This window comes from Chenopodium quinoa, unplaced genomic scaffold, assembly GCF_001683475.1.
Source record: "Chenopodium quinoa cultivar QQ74 unplaced genomic scaffold, ASM168347v1, whole genome shotgun sequence".
NCBI lineage: Eukaryota > Viridiplantae > Streptophyta > Magnoliopsida > Caryophyllales > Amaranthaceae > Chenopodium > Chenopodium quinoa.
In genome coordinates, this window is record NW_018742390.1 from 8,224,868 (window position 1) to 8,237,225 (window position 12,358).

A 12,358-nucleotide genomic window follows, 5' to 3' on the forward strand; every position below is an offset into this window, starting at 1 on the left:
CGAAGTATGAAGTGCTTAGCCTCCATCCCTAAGTACCCAAATGCTTTCATCATTGAGTCAAAAATTGAGATAGCCTAGGATGGGTTAATCCTTGCACCTTGAGAGATAGTATCAAATGACATTTGACTAAGCTCATTCAACATGCACCTTCAAAAACTTCGCTTCTTTCTTTTTTGCGTCTTTCTTTTTCGGGAGAAATTCGGTACCCTCCACAAAAATGACGGAAATTTTTTGCTTTTTTTGCATTTTCGAGTCGCACGATCACATTACAATGCACACACGAGTCATGTACACATTGAGTCATGTCGTGTTATCACATTGAGTCAACACTATGCACACACGAGTCACATGAGGTGAGTCGTCTTACCTTGAGTCAAGAAACACTAAGTCTTGCCTTGGATATTCATAAGCGTTCCCAAAAGAGCATCACACACATTCTTCTCTATATGCATCACATCAAAATAATGCTTAACTTCATGTTCTCTCTAGTATGGAAGCTTCCAAAAGATTGATTCTTTCTTAAAAAGAGCAGGTGAGACCACAGTTTTTTCTGATTTTCCAGAAGCCGTTCGTATCCCTTTCACCCGAGCACAAATATCAGCACCAGTCAATGGTCTAGGCACAATATCCTCTTCCGCTGTTCCATCAAAAGCCTTTTTCTGCTTACGGTACGGGTGATCACGCCTAAGGAACCTTCGAGTCCATAGGTAGACATCTTTGTAAGAATGAGTAAGGTATACGCTTGATGTGTCATCAATACATATGAGGCATGCTTTTTTCCTATTGACCTTGTACCCACACAAGTTGCCATATGCAGGGACGTCATTTATGGTCCACATAAGGGATGCACGCAATGTGAACATCTCGTTCTGATGAGCATCGAAAACGGAAACCCCTTCGTCCCACATCTTTCTCAAGTCGTCAATAAGCGGCGCAATGTAAACATCTATGTCGTTTCCAGGTTGCCTAGGTCCCGTTATTAGCAATGAAAGCATTAAATACCTACGTTTCATGCACAACCAAGGAGGCAAATTATAAATCACTAAAAGTACCGGTCATGTGCTGTGTTGGGTACTAAGAGTGCCAAATGGATTCATCCCGTCCGTGCACAACCCAAGCCTTAAATTTCTGACTTCATCACCAAATTTCTCAAACTTCAAATCAATGTTTTTCCACTATGGAGAGTCAGCTGGATGCTTCAGCATTATGTTTTTCTTTCTTCCCTCTGCATGCCACCTCAAGTTTTTAGCGTCTTTTGTTATTGAGAACAGATGCTTAAACCTTGGAATCATGGGAAGATACCACAACACCTTAGCAAGAGGTCCCTCCGTACCAGGATTGCAACTCATGCGCTTGTAGCGCGACTGCTTGCATCGTGGACACTCCTGCAATTGTTCATACTCATTTTGATACAGAATACAGTCATTAGCACATGCATGTATCTTCTTATACTTAAAACCAAAGGGACACATGAGCTTCTTTGTGTAATATTAAGACTTAGGAATTTCATTCCCATCGGGCAACATATCACTTAATGCGGTCAACAAAGAAGTAAAACTAATGTCCGTCCACCCATGCTTCGACTTAATGTTGAAAAGTGTTAGAACAGCCGATAGTTTGGAGTATTTTTTGCACCCATGATACAAAGGCTTTTTGGAAGTTTCCGATAATAACTCTAACACTCCACCTTCAACACCATGCAACATCTCATCCACTTGTTCATCCTCGACCTCATCCGCCTGATCATCATCGGCTCCATCCTCACCATTATCAACAATATAGTCGTCATTCTCGTATTCCTCATCCACATGAATCTCATTGCTTCTAACAAGCACATCATTCCGATCAAGATCCCTACTGTACTCTCAACTTTCTCCGTGCCAAATCCACACATGATATAAATGCCTAAACCCACAACATAATACATGATCTCTAATTATTTCAACACTATTGACCACATTCACATTATTACAATCAACACAAGGACAATAAAGGCCTTTGCCACCCACCAATATTACGCCATTTGCACCCACGAAACTGCCAATGGAGGGGAGAAGGGTGGCTAGGGCTATAGAGGAGGGTTTAGGGTGGTCAACGTCGTTAAAGGGGTGTGTTTAGAGTGTTCAACGCCGTAAAAGGGGGTGTGTTTATGGTGGTTAACGCCATGAAAGGGTGGTTTTGTGGGTGTGGCTTAGGAGGGAGGTGGTTTTGTGGGTGTGGCTGGGGAGAGAGGTGGTTTCGTGGGTAGATTGGGGTAGTCAACGCAGGAAAATGGGTCAAACCACATTTTCCGACATAAAGGTATTGATTTGCAAAAAAAAATTTGATTAAGGTAAACTCTTGAACCCCATTCCAAAATTCCAATGTATCGCGTCTACCATACATCCAACCACGATCCTTCTCCATTTAGTAAATTGTCTCTAAACATATATAGCAACATATAATGAATAATGTGTAATTGCTACATATTTTATGTAAATCAAATTCAAGTACAAAACGTGAATATACCATTCATATAGTGAAAAAATGCATGTTTCCAAAGGGTCCTTATCACTCCAACCTAACCCACCCTTGAATGTCTACTCTCACTAGTGAATGTATGTTAACTTTCCAATTTTAAGGAAAATTCGGCAACATTTCCCCCTAGTTCTCCAAGTACACGATGTAGATAATTAATTACCCACATATGTACCCCAGAGAACATAGTGAGAAAATGGTAAGCCAAGATGTTCCTTAAAATTGAAAAGAAAACATACATTCACCACCTAAGTGAGAGTACACATTCAAGAACAGTCCCAACCGAGGACTATTCAAGACTTTCTCCTAATGAGAAAGCCTTGAACGGGTATCTAGGCATATGATGATGCAAGTATTCTATATGTTGTTGTATTTATTTGCAATAAAACAATACACAAGTTGCAATTTCATGAATAAACTTTTATTAAATGGATAAATAGAAAGAAATATAGCTTAGTAAAGTTTATAAGTCATACCAATATAGCAACTACCCACTTGAGCTCAATATGTAGTCCTCAAGCTAAACTCGTGCTTCAATTCACAAATCTATTAAAAAAAAATAATAAACAAAAATTAGGTTAAATATTATGTATGTACTATTTCTTTCTCATAACATGTCAATTCACTAATTTATTTATAAACTAAAACACATCATTCATCGAACTAACAATTGCTAAACTATGTATTCACTACTTTAATTCATCTAATTTATTCAAAATTGCTAAACTAACAAGGTTACTAATCTCTAATTTTTTTCATAATTACCCATCAAAACAACTTAAAAGTAACCATTCACTCATTCCAAAATTCATCTACTTTAGTAACAAGTTTACTAATCTCTAATTTATTCAAATATACCCATCAAAACAACTTAATATTAACCATTTAAACTTTCCAAAATTCAACTAATTTAATAACAAAGTTTCTAATATCTAACTTATTCAAAATAATCCATCAAAACAACTTCAAATTAATAACCATTAAAAGTAACATACCAAATTTCACCTATTTAATTACCAAGGTTAATATTCTATAATTATTTCAAAATTATCCACCAAAACAAATTAAATTAACCATTAAAACATAATAAAATCCAACTAATTGAGAAAAATCACTAATATTTTCACAAATCCCCAATAAAACAACCTAAAATTGAGAAAAATTAGAGTATAATTATATCCAAACCTAAATTTTAATTTGCAAACAATGATTCAACATGAAAAACACATTAATATAAGTACATAATTAGAAAATAATTGTGAAAAAAAGAAAAAACCTTGAAATTAGTGAGGAAATTAGCTCGGTGGTGGAGGAGGGCAGCAACAGCACGGCGAGCTTAGGGCAGCAAAAGCACGGCGCAGCGACCTTAGGGCAGTAGAAGCATGGCGGCGCGGCGACCTTAGGGATGTGGCGCGGCGAGCTTAAGGTGGTGGCACGACTTAGCTTCAACACCTTCACAACCCACTTGAAATTGAACAGAGAAAGAACAAGGGAGGAAAACCCGATCAGGGGAGAAAGAGAAGGGCGGGGCTGGTGGCCGGCGACGGTGGCAGCTGTAATGGTGGTGGGAAAATGGAGAAAGAGAGTGCAGTAAGCTAAGGGTTTGGGCTCGAATGAAACAGTGAAATGAAAGAGAGAAGGAAAAAGAAAGAAAGTATAAGGGCCAGGTTTTTTTTTTTTTTTTTTTTTTTTTATTTTTAATGCAGCGGTTCACTGGCACCGGTTCAAACCGGTGCCCTTTTTATTTTTGGCACCGGTTTGGCCTGAACCGGTGGCATTAGGGGGCTGCTTATTTGCATTTTTCTACTAGTGCACAAGTATTCTTTCCAGCTCAAAATCTTGTGCTTTCTCACTTCCTGATGACCTTAGAATTCGTACTGATAAAGAGCTATTCCTTATATATGTAAACGTTAAACCATCACCAACACTTATCCCATTCTCTTTAACATAATCAACCCAACCACCTTCTAAGATAGTCATCCAACCATCTCTGGACTCTTCATGTGCCATAGTAGCTTCCCAAACTCTACCATATTCATGCAATTGCAAATCAACTCCTTTAGAACCATCATTCAAGATGTCCTTAAATTCATCAGGAATACGTTGTAGATTAATATGCATTAGCAAAATACCAACTCAATATATAAGCAATTAGCAAACAAAATCAAAGCAGAAAGTAGTCTCATCAAAACATATAACTAAACCTACTTTTCTTTTCAAACATAACAACAATAATAAATCAGTAATTATAAATTTCATATCAGCTTATCTTTGTGTTGATCTTCATAACGAATGGTGAATGTCATCGCATAATTTGCCATTCAAGTTCCTGTACAAGTTACTAAAATATATATCTATACTTAGCTTTTTATCAAAATTTAATAGCTAATTTATACAATAGTAAACACTGCCATATATATAACAAAGTTATTGCCAAAAATTTATAACATATTAATTGCAATTAAATATTACTTTGACAAGAAAGGACTTTAACAAATCTGATTTTCAGAAACTGAAATCTTAATTTCAATATTACTTCCCAGTGGTCATACTAGCAATAATTACAAGTCAAGTATATTCAAAAGGGGCATAATAATCTACACAATTACCACAATAGCTAATTGTCCTCATCATACACTAATGTAACCTTCCAATATAACAATTGATTTTTTTTTTCTAAATTAATCTATCCATGAATATAATCTGATATGTATACATGCTACAAATAGCAAGATATGTCACTACTTATTAATCTGAAATATGCCATGCAAAACTGTACAAATAAGAGCCATTATCATATGTGTGCATATAAAAATAATACAATTAGCATCAAAGTTTTAGTAAACAAATTTGCATGCATATATTCATTAGTACTAACCATTTCTTACGCCCTGATAACCTATTATATTTCTATATTATTGAAAATAATCAAAATACATAGATCAAGATATAACGTATATAGTATGAAACACTTTAATTTTGTAACAATAATATAAATCTTAATTATACAAACCCAAATTATATACATGATAATACAAATCAAAAATGATACATACAATATAAACAATTTTAGACATACTACAACTAAAGATGACTAAATTTTACATACGCATTCAAATTGTTTAATTTTTATAAAAATCATAATTAAAACCATATAGAAGTAATATTGAATACAAATATTGTTATTATATACGTAATTATTTTCACTCCAAACTTGATTTACAATTTGGTGAGTGCGTATCGCGCGTGTAAAAAAACTAGTTAAGTAAAACATACAATTAACATGAATTTCTGAATCTTATTACTAGCTATAACTTGAAAATGAACATTCATTTGGACTGATATGTTAGGTTCACACTGTAAATTACTCTACTCTCAGCTTATACGTATACAAGAAATGAAAAGTGATTACTTCGAACTAGCTAAAGACGTTAATGAATCATGGGGCCAATCTAGTCAAGAAATAATGCCATTAGGCAATAGCTCCGTGGGGCGGAATAGCAATGCTCGTTGTTGGAAGTTCTTGAAGTAAAACAAAGAAAGTTTCAGGATGTTTCCATATGGAGTCTTTTGACTGTTGGGATTTAATGGCTAATGGAACCCTTTTATTGCTTATTTAATGGGCATTATTGCTGATTCATTTTGTCACTTATTAACTAGTTGTTACCCCTTTTAATGTTGATAAATGCTAGCTCTTATTGGGGAATAATGGGTGGATGTTACACCACTTGATTAATGACTTTTTCCTCCTTAATTGCTGGTCGTTTTACTCTCTCCATTGCCTTATAAATCAACCTTATTCACCTCTAAAAGACATAACAACAAAAAATCAGCCATCTTTGATTTCTTACCTTCTCTTAAAAAATATCCCTTCGGTTTTTGGGCAAGTATTCTGAGTTCCAATCGGGTTTGTGAGTGCATACAAATTCTGGGGCCGTGCTTATCCTGGAGGGTGAACACTTGTTGTGTACTGCACCGGGGTAGCGCGGAATCGTCTTTTAGGTCAGTGGTTCACCACGACGCGGCAATTGTCAATTTGATCCACACAACATTAAGATAAGTATATTCCGTTTAATTTGCTTATTTACTAACAATCTAAAAGACGATCTATTGCTTCCATATTTGATTCTAGCTTGATATGTCATATTAAGTGTCTTATTATAAAGAGTTGTGAATGTTGACATATTATTAGGATATGTTTTTGTTTGGAGCAATTTTTTATACGTGTGTTGTTAGACTAATGACAAAAACAATTTCTTTAATTAAATTAAATGAGTTATTGTTTTTCATATTCATAGGATATTGTAACTTCTAATTTGGTTTGATTTTGGTTTTATATGGTGGATATGATTTAATAGACTTTGGTTTTTTTGCACATGGGTTTGTGTTTGTATAATGTGTTGAGTTGATTCTCCTCACTAATTATTTAGTGGGTTCATCATATTGTTAATTTGGTATATTATATAGTGTGTATTCTATATGTTAGTTGTTGAACGTTGAGTCGTTGAGATAAAATTTTAGTATATGATCTGATGAGCATGGGCTGATTTTGAGGCATTGATCCCTAAACTTTGGCACTCCGATTATTACACAGAACTCCGTAAACTTATCATCTAGTTGAATGATAAGGTAGGTTTGATAATTATGTTTATTCACTACTACATTTTTAATCAAATGCAACGGTTAAAAAGAGTTATTGCAACGGCTCGTTTTATTGCCGTTGCATTAGATAACCCTAATACAACGACATAAACTTTGTACATCAAAAAGTGGGGCTAACGCAACGGCTTCAAGAAGTCGTTCCATTTAGGGGTGCTAATACAATGGCCTAAAAGGCTAATGCCACAGTAGTGATTTTGGAATTTTTAAATGCGCTTAAATTGAGATAATCCGCCCCTCTAATAAGAATTTTGTGAGTCACTAGTTGGAGGACCTCTTTCATACATACCCTCTCTCTCTCTTTCACACACACTCTATCTCTCCTCAATTGAGCAAGCTTTCTGATGAAGCGGCGTACTCTGGGCTTTCTTCTCTCCATTGAAGCTGGGTTGAGGTACTTATTATTATTAATCATCAAATATCAATTTGACAATCTAGGGTTTAACTATCTTTGATTTAATTGTCAACAATCTAGGGTTCTTTGGTGGATTTGAATTTCTAGTAATTTGTTATTTACTCACTATTTGTATCACTTGTTACTCCAATGGTCGTGGATCTTGTGTTCGACCACCATCAGTGGACATTCGTCGCAATGGTACACCTCTCAATCTCTCTCTTTTCAATCATCAATTATAATCTAGTTTAGATTAATTTATTGTGTATGAATCTGATTTATTCGACATAAGTTTGGATTGATTTGTTTGATTTTTTGTTGCTTGAAATGTTAGTTAATAATTTTGAGTTTATTGTGAAATATGCATTTTAAAAACTCCAAATCATTACTATTTTTTGCGCTTTTTGTTTATTTGATCTAATGAGATGTCAATTTTTTCATTTTAATTCTGATTATTAGCTTAGTTTGGTTGCTTTTGAGGTTGAAATCAATTGTTATCTAGGGTTTATGAAACATTTGTTTGTAATATGTAAGTTTTGCTGGCTTTTGAGGTTTGTATTAATTGTTATCTAGGGTTTATGAAACATTTGTCTATAATCTGTAATCTTTTGTAGTGATTTTAGTTCAATATATTGGTATTGTTGTCGGCACACTCAGATTTATCTAAATTTGGGCATTGAAAGATAACTTAAGCATATAAAATAAAATTGAGAATTTACTTCATTTACTAGTATAAACAATGAGTGAATTGAATGCAAAATATTTATATTAAGACTGTTAATCTTTCATACGGAGTGCATACTTCATGAAATGGAAGTTGGAATGATATGACCAAGTAGATATATAGATTCCACTGTTATATACGTACCTCTCTTTTTGTTGCTTCATCGTTGCTATTGATAAAGACACTCAAGCTATCTGTAACGTATTGTAGTTGGTTATTGCAATTATTCCATTTAGTACAGCTTCTAGATTCTTGGTATATGGTGGAAGGTATTAATTGATTTTGGACCGTTTGAATGTAGTGAATTTTCAATCTATTTTGAGAACTGACTTGTTTATTTCCATCCCATTTATATATGTACTGGTTGATAATCAATTTACAGTTGTTGAAGCGATTTCCTATAGTTGTTGTAGGTCGTCAAAAGAAGATCTATGAAGTAATATTTTGAACCCACAGGGTTAGTCAGAAACCAACTGTGTGAAAATCGACTTCCATCTGTTCTGGACAGTTTATGTTGTTATGAAACAAAAGCTTCCTCTTTCCCCCAGACAGAAAAAACGTTCTCAGCTCTGACCTTCATTTTCAGGTGGGGCATCAGCAACTAAGCATTTTTTTAATTGTGGTATTTATTGGTTTAGGATGTGCGATGATTATGCTAAGCTTTTTCTTAGAAATTTTTTTACTTATGCTTGTTTATGTAAACACGCCCAGAGAACCAAGAAGGTTGGTATTGTCGGGAAATACAGTGAGTATTTTCAATTCTATTTGAATGTAATCTTATTGTATTTGAATTGTGTTACATCGCATGAAGTAATTCTTAGATTATGAATAGAAGGAATGACATGATTTTGAATGGAAAAGACACTTACCACCCTGTGATTGTTGAGCGAGTTTTCAGACTTGCTGCGGATTGTGGCCTCTATGCACGAAAGATTTATGGTGGTGCCAAGACAGCTACATGTAGAAGCTCGAAGAAATGGGTTCCCCCACCCGAGGGAACGATTAAACTCAAATGCGATGCCTCACTGAACCTTGAGGGTGGGTGGGGCTTGGTGTTGTTGCAAGAGACTAGAAAGGGAAGGTGTTGTCCGCTTCTTCCAGGCGCACCAGCCCCATGTTGTGGCAGAAAACAAAGCTGCTGCTATGGCAGTCAGAATAGCCAAACGCTTTGGCTTGAATGATGTTATTCTAGAAGCAGACTGTCAAGTCCTTATCTCCAGATTATCACAGGCCTCGGTTTACCTCACTGTTCTTGATGCTATTTTAGATGATATATTGTCTTCTTGTGTTGATTTTAATTCTTTTTTGTGGTGCCATGTTAAGTGAGATGGGAATACTGTTGCCCATAACTTAGCTCGTGTTTTGCCTTACGATTTTGAACAAGTTAAGGAAAAACTTCACAAGGACAAAGGTTTTCCTTATGTTTTGATGGATAATTTATCTCCTTATGTTTTGACGGATAAGTTATCAATATAAGGCACCCATTACGGGTTTGAAAAAAAAAAGAGATTATGAATTATGACCATAATATGATTGATTTAGGTTGTTTAGTGCTGATTATGTTCATAGAAATCATTCTTGATGACTGCATATGATAATCTTTGTTTAGAACAGCTTTGTATATGATTAGATATGGGTAATTTGAAGTTCAATACATGTGGTATCAGCCATCAGGATTTTATTTTGTTTTGCTGTTATGTTGGGTTAGTAGATTGAAAGTGTATGTATGGGTGTATCTTAATTGATGCTTATTGTTGCACTGTTCAGGTACCCGTTATGGTGCTAGTCTGCATAAGTAGATTAAGAAGATGGAAGTAAGTCAGCACAACAAGTACTTCCGCGAGTTCTGAATATGGGGAAGAAAGGAGCATAACCCCGAGCCTGGAAAGCAGAATGCTGGAATTGATCATATCACAGCAAGACTTAATAAAGACACGACACACAAATATTTAATTTTGATACTTATTTCATGGTTTAATTAGTGACATACTATATAATTTTGTAATTTTCCCTAAGGGTAACAAACTAACAATGTACAAGTCTACAACTTATATTAATAAAGTTTGGATTTGATTATTATTGTTGTTGTTGTTGTTGTTATTATTATTATTTCTTTTTTCTTATTGAAAATTATTATAATTATTGTTATAGCCGTTGCGTTAGCACTTTATTGCCATCGCATTAGCTAAATATAGCTACTGCAAAGGCCGTAAGGGTGCCGTGGCATTAGATGTTTAGCTATTGCAACGGATATAAGCTTGCTGTTGTGTTAGGTAATTTTACCGTTACATTAGACCTACTGCAACGGCAGCAGATGCTACGGTGCATGGCCGTTGCAATAGGCCTAATGTCACGGATTTTGATGCCTAATGCAACGGATTTGAGGGTTGCAATAGGTTAAAAATGTAGTAGTGATTATTATTATTAAACAATTTTGTTGTTATATTGTATATTATGTTTTGTGAAGATGTATTTTGCAAATAATTGTTTATTGAGGATTAGGAATTTATTGAATGATAAAATTTGGTAGTTGTACTGTTCGTAGTGTTTTAACACTTGTGATTATTTCGAGTATTTTAATTTTACTCATTCGTGAAAATGTGACCTTACTAATATAGTAATATGGGTTTTTTTTTATTGGCTAATAATATTATGTTGTATATATACATAACTTGTTGCATTCTTATCATTTGGCTTTGACCAAAAAAGGGTTCAAAATTAGGTGAATAAAATATTTCGTATAGAGAAGAAAGGTTTACATAAGGTTGAGAAGTAGTACACCTGGTTCACGAGGTTCTACCACTGCAGGACCCAAGCATCCTCAAAAGAGGAGTCTCCTTCGGAATATGATAACATGACGGAGTATCATAATGTTTCCTAAATCTCATTTTTTTTGTGGAGTTTTTGTTGATATTCTCTAATGCCTTTAATATGCTATATTGTTGAGACTTTAGGACTTGTTCGTTATTCGCGGATTTTCGGGAGTAGTCCCAAAGATGACCCCCGATCAAAGGTCATCCTTGGTCGGTTTGGGCTGAAATTTTAAGAGTATGTTTGGGGCACATGAGACTTATTTTTCAACGGTTGGATTCTCACTAGCTGCTCAGATTGGTGAGTTATGATGACATCTTGAGGCCCTTATTTACAACGAGCTAAGGACGGTTGGGCATCTCATAGAGGTCTCACACATGTTACTTGATTTAATTCAAGGGAAATTCATTGTAAACCAAGTATCATGTTATTATGTTTATCATTTGGTTTAATTCCTAGTAATCATCTTAACAAATATATGCTTTTGTGGTTGTTGACGAAGTATGTTGAATGTTCAATTTGTCAACTAAATATTTGTTGAATGATTAATAGAAAGTAAAAGTTATAATGTCGATATTTTATGAGTATGACATTATATTGCATATAATTAGTTACCTTTAATTTGTTGGTTCTACATTTTGTGGATTAACTTGTTATCCTGTAGGATGCTTTGAGCAATGTTTTTTAACATATTTTTGAGGTGCATGTATGTACTCCGAGTACTACTATTATCATGATTCATGTATGTGTTGAGTGTGGAGTGGAGATGTACTATGTCAATTGCTTGAATCCATGATATGCAATACTCGTATTGAGAAACTTTGTTCATAACTCAATTGATTTCATTACTTTATTTTTGGTTGATTAACACGTGTAGAATTTATAATTCTCAAACTTGTTGAGTTTTGTGAAGGATATTTTGTGATAACTTTTCTAAGGATATTATATGACTTTCTCTTTGGAGAACTATCGAGTAAAATATTTTGGGAATTAGACTATGATTTTTTTTCCAATATTTTATGATGGTTTATTGTTACCGCCTATATGAATCTTTATTGTCTTATAAATCTTTATGAATAAAGCATGAGTAATTTGTAAATAATACCTTAAATTTTATATGGTGGCTTGGGAGTTAATATTTTTAAGTGATGTTGAATTATTATCTTTGATTAATTCAATGTTTCAAAGATCTTTGCTCTTGTCCACCTTATATGTTATTATACCCAATGCTATGACATAGTTATGAATTATTT

General features: G+C 34.4%; 1 long non-coding RNA gene across 2 annotated transcripts; it reads left to right on the plus strand.

The window, feature by feature from the left end:
• Window positions 1-6,766: 6,766 nt before the first annotated feature.
• On the plus strand, window positions 6,767-10,373 carry LOC110700757. Of its 2 annotated transcripts, XR_002507271.1 has the most exons (3): window positions 6,767-7,771; window positions 8,699-9,039; window positions 10,062-10,373. It is a non-coding gene; the product is annotated as an uncharacterized LOC110700757 (long non-coding RNA). The 2 variants fall into 2 exon arrangements; XR_002507270.1 differs by lacking the exon at window positions 6,767-7,771 and having other exon boundaries at window positions 8,559-9,039.
• Window positions 10,374-12,358: the final 1,985 nt, after the last annotated feature.